The sequence below is a fragment of the Limulus polyphemus genome, unplaced genomic scaffold (assembly GCF_000517525.1).
Source record: "Limulus polyphemus unplaced genomic scaffold, Limulus_polyphemus-2.1.2 Scaffold21, whole genome shotgun sequence".
In the NCBI taxonomy this organism is placed as follows: domain Eukaryota; kingdom Metazoa; phylum Arthropoda; class Merostomata; order Xiphosura; family Limulidae; genus Limulus; species Limulus polyphemus.
The window spans coordinates 248,161-262,146 of record NW_013665631.1 but is presented as its reverse complement, the minus strand read 5'-3'; positions in this window follow the sequence as shown (position 1 = coordinate 262,146).

Below are 13,986 nucleotides of genomic sequence, written 5' to 3'. Positions count from 1 at the left end.
GATTTTTACAGTAAGAAAAATATCTTTTTAAACAGTTACAACGTTTCGATCGCTGGTGTGATCATTTTCAAGTACACAACTTTTAACGGTAAAACGTTATGATACTTAAAGAAGGTTTTTTATGCTTCTTTACCATTAAAACATCTACTCGAGAATGATCGCACCAGTGATCGACACGTCGTACATGTTTAAAAAATATTCTTCTTTACTGTAAAATTGTAACTTATTTAAAAAAAAATCACACTTTGTAATTAAATACATTTTTTTGGTTCAACTATCATTCAACTTAGCTAGGTTATAAAATGTGATTATATTATTTTCAGATGTTCATGTTATCGGTTGTTAATGATAGATATGACACGAATTGTCATGTTAACTACGACTTAGCTAATTAAGTACAGATTATTATTTTGTTAGTCAAAGTTTCCTATAACTGTTTTTCAGTTTCTAGATTTTAAATGTATATGCTATGTTATCTTGGAAACTAACATACTAGTGTGTTATACATGTATATAATTGTCTGTGATAAGCTTTTTAAAATTATTTGGATTTATAAAATTTTTCTTTGAAAAGAAGCATCGACATTTACAATTTAATCCTAAACTATCCTGCTAAAAGCATAAGGAGGGAAATGGTGGGGGGGGGGATTGTGCTAGTGAATACTAATACAGTGTATGTAACCTGAGTAAATATTGCTCTTTTGCCAAGCATACTCTTAACGTGATTCAACCAATGTCTAATGCAATTTGTGTCAGTCTGGTTAGTGATTGACGACCGAAAGATTTTGGTTTGGCCTTTTGAATTTGTTGAAGAAGCCACCACGACCCTGGAACACGTTCATACAAGGCCTTGTGATACTCGTTGGGACGACCCTGGAACATGTTCATCCAAGGCCTTGTGATACTCGTTGGAACCCTGAAACATTTTCTTTGAAGGCCTTGTGATTCTCGTTGGGACCCTGAAACATGTTAATTCAAGGCTTTATGATATTCGTTGGGACGACCCTGGAACATGTTCATCCAAGGCCTTGTGATACTCGTTGGAACCCTGAAACATGTTCTTTGAAGGCTTTGTGATATTCGTTGAGACCCTGGAACATGTTCTTTGAAGGCCTTGTGATACTCGTTGGAACCCTGAAACATGTTCTTTGAAGGCTTTGTGATACTCGTTGGGACCCTGGAACATGTTCTTTGAAGGCCTTGTGATACTCGTTGGGACCCTGAAACATGTACATTCAAGGCCTTGTGATACTCGTTGGGACGACCCTGGAACATGTTCATTGAAGGCCTTGTTCATGTTCATCGTTGGGATTTAAAAGAGGAAGCATTTGAAATAGAAGTAGCACATGGAATTTACGGACGTTAGGTTACACTTTAACACTCGAAAACAAATCTTTATCAGTTGCCACGCCCCCATTGGTACAGCAGTATGTCTGCGGACTTACAACGCTAGAATCCGGGTTTGATACTCGTGGTGGGCAGAGCACAGATAGCCCATTGTGTAGCTTTGCTTAATTACACACAAATCACTTCAAAACAGAGATAAGTGGCTTACACTCCCTAAAATATCCACGATCAATTGCTAAGATTTTAGACCTGACTTACTTCACACAAAACTAAATAGCAATAAGCATTCTTCAGTATGACGTACGCTTCCAGCTCTTTTAAACTCCCAACATTTATGGAGGGCACACTGCGCAACTCTCAGGGACTTTGGCAATAAATGTTTCTTACAAACTTGATTTCCAGTTGTTATTCACAACTTTTCACGTAGTGAACATTTGCCATGTTCCGAAAGCACTGTCATCAAACCTAAATATGGTTTTTAGTTGTTGTGCTATCACGTTCCCAATTTGGTAAATGTGCTGATACACAATATATCGAGCATGACCGAGCAATAAGATTTTATGTCATTACAGAAAGAGTAGCTTATGTTGTGAATGTTACTACTTGTTGCTTGCGAACATAGTCTGCATTATTACAGAACAGTGTTCTTAGTTGAGATATATATAAACATTATTATTATGTCAACTCAGATTAATACGAACATTACCCTGTAAATACAATTGGGATGGAACTTGACAAGTGAAGAATGTTTCTTTGGTTAAAGTTCAGTTTGGTTTGTTTGGTTTGATTTCGCGCAAAGCTACACGAGGGCTATCTGCGCTAGCCGTCCCTAATTTAGCAGTGTAAGACTAGAGGGAAGGAACTAGTCATCACTCTTTTACCAACGAATAATGGGATTGACCGTCACTATATAACGCCCCTACGGCTCAAAGGGCAAACACGTTTGGTGGAACGGGGATTCGAACCAGCGCCCCGCAGATTACGAGTCGAACGCCCTAACACCTGGCCATGCCGCGCCTCTTCAATTTGGAATTGTAAATATATATATATATATATTTAGGAATACTAAAGTATACTTGTACCTTTGAACTGCATTTAAAATAATTTTGTCGATGATGTTATGTTTCATTAAAAGCTATATTTTGCATGCCAGATATTTTGGAAATCAAACATCCAGAAAGAACACAAAAAATGTAAAACAAATTTTGCTTAAGTGCATAAAACTAAACAAATATAATACAATATTTTACGTTTTTATTTAATTTTCTATGAGATACTTAACACCTTCTTTAATTAACATTTTAATTCGTTTCCATGGGGGCCTGACAACTGTAGATAAGCCAACAAAAGAACTGGAAAAGGCTATCTACCCGCAACACTCTACTTATGTTCATTAGGTGTTTTTAGCTGTTACGATTAAACATTTCAACGTAGTTAAACCTCCACTGTGAAAATGTATGTAATGTTTACCATGGATTAGAAGACTATACTTAATGAATTATATTGTTTTCAAAATTTAGCTAGCGTGGCTGATACAAAGAAATAAGACCAAGATGGCATCGGTTGTTTTTATTATCTGGTAGACAGGTACAACAAAGAAAATAAGATAATTTTTACATTAGAGGATCAGTGTGAACATGAACATTGTTTAATTTATTTGTAGATAATGTATATATTGCTTACGTTTTCTTTCCGAATGTTGATGCTGAAACACTAAGTGCCCCCCAGTGACACAGCGGTATGTCTGCGGACTTACAATGCTAGATACCGGGTTTCGATACCCGTGGTGTGCAGAGCACAGATAGCCCATTGTGTAGTTTTGTGCTTAAGTGCAAACAAACAAACAAGAAACACTAAGTAAATGATCTTCTTACAATTACCGAACAAGTAGCAAATTACTGAAAAGTAAAAATAAATATATTATTGAGATTATTGACTGTAAATTGATCATTGTGAGTAACTTGTGTTACTTCCTCATTTGCTATTACTTCTTTTTGACCAATATTGCCCATAACAGTCAATTAATAATTTAACCTAACGTTTTATGTGTTTAAATAGGACATGTTTCTCTATACAGCACATAACTTAAAGTATCATTAAAACATCACAGTCATAAAAGTCAAGGTAATAAGAAATTACTATACTGTTAAATTGGCGTTAAACTTTTACAATTTTGTCCATTTTTCAATGAAAAAAAAACATTTTAAAGCTGTTTTTGTTTGTTTCTTCCGTTGACTTATCTTTTGTTGTCTGAAATAGCACGATTTATGTTGTAGCTAATAATTATATCATAGCTGGTGTGCAACTCAAATAACGTTTGAAGAAACGCCTTAATTTTTTTTTATAGTGTTATGTAAACACATAAACGTTTTGAATTCATTTTTACAATCTTTTTTTTTTTTTTCCTTAACAGGAGTTTCGCTTGAAGAATGGGTGATGAAATAATTTTAAAAGTTAACGAGATGAAAGAAGCCGTTTATTCAGTTTCGTTTCTTACGAGGCTTTGTTTGGTTGAGTGAAATAGGTTGACGAGTTGGAAATGAAATAATCTAAGAACTTTGAACCAAAAATCAAGTGTGATACTCTCCAACTCTGTAAAGACCTGGTGGTGCACATTTAAAGTTATGAATAGAGATATTTTGGAACCAATCTTGTCTGTCAGCTTATACAAAGCCTTTTACAAATTGCCAATGTTTAAAAAAAACAAAAATAAAACTTAACGCTCATAATATAGTGAGCGGATGGAAAATAACATTTTCATGTAATTTTATGGAGTTGCATGAATATGCTACTAGGTGATGTCACACTTAGGAAAGATGTTAATATTTTTCGTTATGTAGAGTAAACGGATTTTACACAATTTCACGCATTGAATAAATCAAAATACCCACTTTTTATTACGTTTAGATAGTAAAATAAATCTGTTGCTAAAGGCATCTGAGGTAGATATTTTTTGACAAGATATGATTTGGAAACATTGTACTCATGTTGTTAAGGCATTTTTGAGTAGTTATTGCCTCAAGTAGGTTTTGTTTATTAATTTTTTTAATACTTACTCCAATTTCGTAAAAAAGAAAACATATTTGAGGTACTAGATGAAAACAAGTAATTAAAGAGTCATCTTTTGCTTTTAATTCCTCAACCAAAAGTGTTGAATGATATAGTGATTTAACATGACATAAATATATATGGAATTGAAAGACATTTCCGTAATTATTGATCATGCATGTCGACAAACGATTTGAAAATTTTACAATGTTTACGAGGAGCAGTTTGTGGTAATTTTCAAATTAATCGTTAAAATACGTAAAATTTAAAGATGCTGTTGGACCAAAAAGAACAGAAAACGACGAGTCAACAGCATAAAAATAAGAGAAGAAATGAAAAGAAGCACGAGAGAGGGGGAAACGAGGACGTTAGAGAAATATAATCAGCTGCTACGGTAATTTGGAATCAATAACAGAACATCAGCAGTTTTTACGATAATTTAAAGTTTCTTTCAGAATCTGGTCTTTCAGTGATGCAGCATTCTGATGGTACTCTCTCAACCTGTCTTGCTTGCGGACATTTTACGTTAGACTACTTTGCTTAGCTGAGTTAGGAAAATTTCCAGTTTTTATGTTTCCAGAATTAAAACTGAGAAACATAGATTAAGCATGTTAAGTGTCTTGTAATAATATCATTGTTCGATCTATTTGTAAGTAACGGTCAGTATGTTAAAAATCACTATTTTTATTTTATTTTAGTAAGAGAAAACGAGAATGTTTTTAGAAATTAAAAAACGACATTGTTTTCTGACCAGCCTTTAAGATGGAGTAAAGAAAATCAATACAGTGAGAGCAATTGTTTGGAGTTAAACAACACTCCAGATCTTTGCATATTTGTGTGTTATAGACAAAACATTTTTTTTCTTGCTTGTCGTTATTCCTGAGAAAAAAATGAGCACGAGTTTACTTATTTAAACATATAGTTTACAAAACTACGATACATTAGTCACTGGTGGAGAGTTTTGCTCATATCGTTTCTCGGAGAAAAATGACAGTAACCGATAAGGGGTATTGCATTTAGCTTAATCACAGCAAGAGTTCCTTTGTGTATATTGTATAGAACACAGAATCTCATGAATTTTTTATGACTGCTTCTTCGTTTGTAACTGTCCAAACTATATAATCCTAGAATAACTTTAAGAAGGGATTTACTTATAATACTTTAAAAAGAAACCGTGGGGATCGTCTGCTACTTCATCTCCAACTTATCTTGAAAATAAAAGTACACTGTACAAAGTACTTAATTTTTTTATTTTGATCACTACACGGTTTAGAAGGACACACAGAAGATTGATAGAATTTCCCTCAATATTCAGGACTGTCTGTCGTCGACGTAATCTTTTCACCAGTGCCGAATTAAAGTACATTCTAAAACCGAGACTACACAATACCACAGTTACTTGGAATATATCTTTCGAAATATAGTGTAGTTTTTATTATTATTTGGTGTTGAAAAAAATGGCCGAAACACCATCTGTTATTATCCTGGTACTAAAGTATAAGTTTAATCATAATTTTGTAAAACCGTATATGTATATTTTTAACAAAACAGCACAGAAACATTTGGAAAAATTAGTTCCAGAAAGTTGTTATTCCTCAGATGTGGATAAAAATAACAGTACATCCTAAACCTGTTAAATATTTGCCTAGACATAGAGTGAGTTTATGTCTTGCATTTTCTTTCCTTGTAAGTTTGAAGCAGTTCATTTTCATCCTGAAAATTGCTTTGTCAGTCTTCGAGACTGTATGAACGATTTCAATTTAAAGCTAGCTCCAAAAGCAGAGCGCTTAAATCTGCTTATATTGATAAGAAAGACACGACTTTCAAACCCAAGAGGTCTTGTTAGATTGTACGAATCAAAACGAAACTGAACTGGAGGAGAAAAGAAGGAGTGAAATTCTGAGAAATTGAACAATTTTGTCATGAAAGCACATCTAACAAAGAAGAAAAGATCCGTATTTAGCATACATGTCAAACTGAATGTAGGAAAATTAACGCGAAACACAGAATGAGAAAAAAATTGAAATTACACAAAATGTTAAAGGTCAACTAAAAGATCATATTTATGTGAAGTGAAAATAATCTGAAGCACTGATCAGCGTAAGTTATTACAAAATTCTTAAACAAAGTTTAACTTATATTTCCATTTGATATTATTTGGAGAAAACTTGAGTAGTAATTCCTAATAGAAAAAAGGAACAATTTCCAACCTAAGATGATTAAATCCATCCGTGTGATAAAACATCTTATTTTTATTGCCAGTTTAAGATGATTAAATCCATCTATGTGACAAAACATCTAACACACGTCAACAGATTAAACTTAACGTGGCTAAATTAATCTGTGTAACAAAATGCTTTATTTCTATTGAAATTGAAATCTAATATTGTCAAACTTGAGTTACAAAACAGTAATTTTACCAACAGTTTAAGTCTAAGACGATAAACCCATATGTGTGATAAAACATTTCATTACTACAAATAATTTTAATTAGTGTGTGGAAAGTTGGTGTAGAACATTTTGTAGTGTGTAGAAAGTGAGTGCGTGGAACATTTTGTAGTGTGTAGTTAATGGATGTGTGTGGAACATTTTGTAGCATGTAGAAAGTGAGTGTATGAAACATTTTGTAGTGTGTATAAAAGTGGGTGCGTGGAACATTTTGTATTGTGTAGAAACAGAGTGTGTGAAACATTTTGTAGTGTGTAGAAAATGGATGCGTGAAACATTTTGTAGTGTGTAGTAAATGGGTGTGTGTGGAACATTTTGTAGCGTGTAGAAAGTGAGTGTGAGGAACATTTTGTAGTGTGTGTAAAATAGATGTATTGTAGTCTGAGCAGAGAGTGAGTGTGAGGAACATTTTTTTTTTACTCTGAGTAGAACGTAAGTGTAGATGACGCTGCTCACGTGAAAATGTTATAAGAATCCATGTGTTATATATACTCGAAATTAACTTCACTGTTTTGTACGATTTTCAAATTAGTATTAGTTAATGTATACAATAAAACCTTTCAGTTTTAGCTACATTTAATCTAATCACCAAATATTGTACTGACATGATAGTAACTACACACAGAATCATATACGGTTGGTAAATTACTTAACAAACAACAATAAAATAATCCTGTTAAAGCCCCAGTACTTCAGATAACGTGGACCTGTTTCTACTAGGGGAAAAACAGTTAATTATTCCTCTAGATAATAAAATTGTCATGATAACAAAACTACAAAACCATAATCAAACGAAATTGATTGGCTGGTACAAAGCTACTCGCTGAGGTATATGTGCTCTGCCCAACATATGTATCGAAACCTGATTTTTAGCGTCGTAAGCCTACAGACTTATCGCTGAGCCACTGGAGGAGGACAGTGGAACAAAAGGCTAGCGATACATCAGTCACTTCTATAAAGGGACGTTAAAGGGCTTATTGAAAATACTTTTTTTGCACAATATACTAGCATGCACCCAATAGACGTTTTGCAGTATACCATTTAAATCACTTTCAGCGTGCATGTCTTTTGCAGTGTAAGTCGAGAGGGTAGATTGTTTAATTAATAGTTTCCATGACTGCACAATCGATAGAATTTTAATATCTCTTACTTTGATATTCAAGCGCCTGTCATCAGAAAATAAACTGAATCACTGATTGCTGTTTCTGTCCTAAAAACAAACTGAATCACTGATTGCTGTTACTGTCCTAAAAACAAACTGAATCACTGATTGCTGTTACAGTCCTAAAAACAAACTGAATCACTGATTGCTGTTCTGTCCTAAAAACAAACTGAATCACTGATTGCTGTTACTGTCCTAAAAACAAACTGAATCACTGATTGCTGTTACTGTCCTAAAAACAAACCGAATCACTGATTGCTGTTCTGTTCTTAAAATTTTGCTTCTTCGTTTTTCGAATATTAGCTACCATTAATCTTCTTTAATTATTGTAAAATTAAGATGGTAAAATTACAAGCATTAGACTAAAATAATTAAAGGAAAAAATATGAATGAAAACAATGTAATTGGAATAATAGCTTATTCTTTTAATACTGAATATAAAATATGTGAAACATGTGTACGTAAAGCGAATTTTAGAGCTAAACTTAACCTTAAATCTATGCAATATATAATATGAAATTTATCATTTGGCAAGTTACACTGTACCTGAATAGGTATGTTTTATATTGCATAATCAAAAAGCTGGGCAATTGTAAAACATAATAATAATTAAAAACATTCAAAATCTAGAAACATAAATGCGTAAAAACTTACATAAAATAATCTAAACATTATGAATTTTTTACAGAAATTTCTGTCTGCGTTTCACGTCATGAATTATCATATAAACCTAAATTTGTATTAAAACAGAGAGTTTTAATACAGTTGTAGAATATACGTGCAACTCGTTCTAATTTCGCTATAATTCTTTAGGTTAGCTTCAGTAAGACCTGTCTTTGCAAGCAAAGATAAACTATAGAAATAAAAATCCTATGAGAAAAATTCTGTATCGCCAGATCACATTCGGACTATAAATATTGACGTTTACGGACTGGGACAAACCAGTCTGCGTAAAATGATATTTATTTTATCAAAACAACCAGTACCACCACTGGCATAATCTTTCTGAAAAACATACATAAAATTGAGGAGAATATATATATAGGAAAATGATGCATGAACAGAAATGATCTTACGCAATATAAACTTATTTGTTCCCTCCAAGTGTGACATTAACATAGTTATACATAATGTTAAAATGACACAATAACTTTCGCTCAATTAGCAGCTATATGCATTTTCATTGTGAAATACTAAGTGTTCATAACTCGAATGTTTCGAACTGCGAAATTTAAAAGACTAAGTGTCGACAACGATTTTTTCTTTACTTAAAGCACAAGGATGATAAAAATAACTAGTAATCAGTGTTTTAGCAAATATGCAATAATGCTATGTTTGTTTTATAGGTCCCCTGATGAGTCATCGGGTAAGTTTACGGACTAACAACACTAAAATCCAGGATTCGATATTACACCCATTGTGTAGCTTTGCGCTAAAATATACAAACATTGTTTTTTATTTTTTACATATATTTGTTTCAATATATATTCATTTAGCTTGTTTGTAATTAAGCACAAAGCTACACAATGGGCTATCTGTGCTCTGCCCACCACGGGTATCGAAACCCGGATTCTAGCGTTGTAAGTTCGCAGACATACCGCTGTGCCACTGAGGGGCGTTCATTTAGCTCTAGTCAAAACGTTATCGTTTGATCAGAGCATGAGGTCTAACTAGTTATTATGACTTAAAACTGACAAAGATATGACATGCCATTCAGTCCGTGTAAAGAGGAACGTATAGCAATGTATTTATTATCGTGCTATATTTTAGAAATTAGACATGTTATCTATTTTCGTTGTATAAGTTCTGGAACATTTGTGAGTTATATTCAATTTTAATTTCTTTCCACTTTTGTTTGTAAACATAAGAAAATATAAAGATGTGTGAACTTAATCACCAAACCTTATATTTGTTTTAGAACTTTCAATGAGCATCACATAATGGTGTTCATGTTCTTCCATGTCATAGAAAGACTTTAAGAAAAAAAAACCAATTGTAGATTTTGAAAGGATCAATCATTCTGCGCATTATTAATTTTCCCATTTCGTAGACATGGGCTTGATTGTGTTAGAAAATAGATGAGTTATTATCGCGCATGCGTGCTAAGCGTAATATATTTTTCTTTTTTGCGTATACTTTAATTCAGTTTCACCCCTAGCGACTGGTAGTAGATTTGTTTTCACTCATTCACTGGTTGCTGAGTTAAAAGCAGAAATAACTTTTTCGGGCTGTTCAATGAAACACAACGAGATTCCACACCTTATCTATTATAATAACGTGACATTCTACTATGCATTAGTATAGTGAGTGTAAATTCATTTCCTGCGTGTACGCCATTAGTATCGACCGAGGCCAGCCTAGGACATGTTTTGATGTAATTACTTGAAAAGTGAAGACCATTTTTTATAGAGACATGCATTTAAAACTATATTTTTCACAGCTAATAGAACTGATAGGCAACTTTGAGCCAGTGAAATTTGATTGAAAGGATTTTATCTTTATATAATTTAACTGGAACATATTATATCCGCTATGTTAGGATATGTTAATTTGTGATAGATTTTCATTTACGTATAATCAACCATGCACGAACGCAAAGAAACACAACTGAAGAATAAGCTTACAAAAGATCTAAAACCCCTTTTTTTCTGCTTAATCGTGACTGTAAATGTTAATGACTCAAAAGAAAAAAATGCATGCATTATTTTTATTAATAATAACATGGGACAATACGCATTTAACAAAGGCTCCCTTTTGTACTTACCTTGTCATGATAGGCAATTCCAGTTCAAATAGATCTTTTACTGTTTATCCGTGATTATTCATATAAAAATAATCTTTGTAGACTGGATGCGAAATTATTAATCTACTTTGTTCTTTACCCCTCTCCAGGATATATTTATTGAAACACCTAAACATTCAGTTCCTCGATCAGTTCCTCACATTTACTTTTGAGCTGCTATAAAATCGTTTACTATAAAACAATCCGGGTTTAACATAAACTAAGCAATAAGAAACTAGAAACGCCGCAGAACATATGAATTTTATAGTTAGATGTACTTTCGTGTTTCTGAATTGAAACTTTATTAAGATAATAAATGTTGTCAATTTGAGGCCAACAGAGCTTTGCAAATACTTAAGAGTACAGTTATTAAAATATTTGTAAGTGCTGTCTCTCGAGTATTACAAAGCCTAACTTCCAGATTGTGAACAACTGACAAGACAAACAACAGTGTCAGAAAATGTACAAATAGTGTCATACCCTGCTTTACAACACGACACTGGGAGATATACATATATAGGTAATCTGGCTTGACGAAATGTTTGTTCAATAGTTTTGGTCATGAAACTAAGTAGACAATTCAATGCCGCTAATACAATTCATACCACAGTAAAAACGGTAAGGTGACTAGTAGTCATGCCTTACGACCAAGACTACTGACACGTCACTTATAAGCTCCAGTGCAGTAGTATCACGATCATCTCAGATAGCAAAACCTTCAGTGACTTCCATTTCTCTTTACAGACGAATCCAGGTTCTGACTTGTCTTCCATGATCGTCGTGTGTTGTGTGAGGAGACAACACACAGCAGCTGAATATGACAGGTTGAGAATGACTCACTGATGGAGTGGAAATATATCTATTCTGATGGACGTATTGGTCTGTACATAATTAGAAATAGTGCTATAAAGGCGAGGGACACGATCCTAGTAATCACAGTCTCTCTTTGTTTCCAAACGGTAGTTCAGTGGCATATCGCCCAAGACAAGAACCTCGAAGTACCAACATATTTAACATAGCATAATGTTTTGGGACAACAACGGACCTATTGGTCCATCTCGATAAATTTCCTATCACAGGGCAGTGCAATAACGCCAGGATAGACTTATGACGAAGGATATGTGATAATTCTTTCGAATGCGAAATATTGATACAACGATATAGTTAAACGATGTAGGATATAGCGAAAAGACACTACGTTTTCAGAAAGGAGGCCTTCAACGTTCTCTGTGAAAGCTAAATAACTCGTACAGGAGAGACTTTGGGACAACTATTGACTTCGAAACTATATTCCGACACAATACAAAACATTTCTTTCTTTTTCTATTGTACTGAAGTTCGGCATAAATCCTTGTTAGCGTTAACAATACAATATACAAGGATTTGAAGATGATGTAGACTCACAAACTTCCAATCACATCTTATAATCAACGGGCATTTTTATGAGAAATATCTCCGAAGAAACTGGAACCACAGCAATCCTGTTTCACTATGCCTCGTCCCCAGGCACACCTTCAATGAACTTTCGTGCCTTTGATCTGCTTAAATGCAGTATTGATAGCTGATATCTACATATAATGGCGATTGTGGAAACTTTTTAGTATATGAGGCATGTGATTGGTCTCTCCTCCTTCATAAACATTGTCTACCATGGAAATTGTGATGTGGAGTAATAGTGCATCAAATGGCTATCAAGGTGAGTGCAAATATTGTTGTTTGTTATTAAGTACAAAGCTACATAAATGGCTATCTCTGCTCTGCCCACAACAGGTATGGAAACCTGGGTTGCAATTAAGTATGAAGGAATCGTTTCTGAGGGCGGCATGTGACCTGGAACATCTTTAATTTAAATAACTTACCCTAGTTAAGGTGCGCGAAATCCACACGGCACTTTAATAAACAGCGTGTAAAATTTGCTCGTTAGTGCTGTGATAGGTATGTTCGATACTTGTTGGTCGTTTAGTATGTTGGAACATAAGGTTATTACTAATTTTTGATATTAATGTAATTGCTAAGAATTTTTGACAATTCATAATGAAGTTCTTAGATTGTTTTAGGTCTACTTGATCGCACTGAGTAATAAATGAACAAAGAGTTATCTCTAAATATTTCATGTTTTTGTGTTGGTTGTATTTATCCAAATCCCTGCTTTTTAAGTAGTGATGATGGTTAGTTCGTGGGGAAATTTATGTACATGAATATTTATAGAATATTTTTATTACTAATAATTGTAGAGGTTGGAAATATTATAAATGATCCCCCCCCCCCACTCCCCAGTGGCACGGCGTCATGTCTGCGTACTTATACCGCTGGAAACCGGGCATCAAAACCTGTGGTGGGCACGGTGGTGGGCTTTGTACTTAACAACAACAACAACGATATTATCAATAAAAATGAGTAAAGTTGTGTGAGAAATGATGACAAACCTTAAAAATAATAAATATAATAATATATTTTATTTTGTATTTGAGAAAATGATTGTGTTTATTTTTCCTGTATTTTGTTTGAGAACTTAAATAATTACCAATTACAATTTCTTACGAGCGATATCTATGTATTTAGATTGTGTTGTACATTTTAACTTACTTTGTTTGTGTAGAAAGTTATATTTCTAAAGAGATCTGATTTGTAATCCATGCTCGATAAGTGGGAATCAATATGAAGGAAACGGAAAATTTTACTTTTAAAACCATTTTGTTGGAATGATTATTTACAGACAATTCAGTTATAACATTCCAAATAATATGGACGCATTATCTTTAAGTTGTGACATGAACAAGTTTCACCTGTTTAAGTGAAGAATAAACTAATTCTAATTGCTTTTGATCGTTAATCGACATACTTCAGTTGTTGATAATAATTTATAAAATATATAAAGAATATTTATTTTAAGTTCAGTTAGTTTTGTAATGCAACCCCTTTCCACAATGTACTACGAACGTCTCATATTTATAAAGTCTACTAATTTTCAAATATTTGTTTCGACAATAACTGTTATACATTACTGTTTTCCTTTACTAATTGTTTTTTTCATTTTATAGCCCCAAAACAAGTTTTGGGTCTAAAATACCAGTTGCGTGGTTTTCATATTATTCGAAGGTGTGGAAAATATTTTTTCTGTTGTTTAGTTCCTTAGGTAATTAAATTCTTTTGCATCAATATATACTTCTAAAATATTTAACATCTTAATTTACACTACC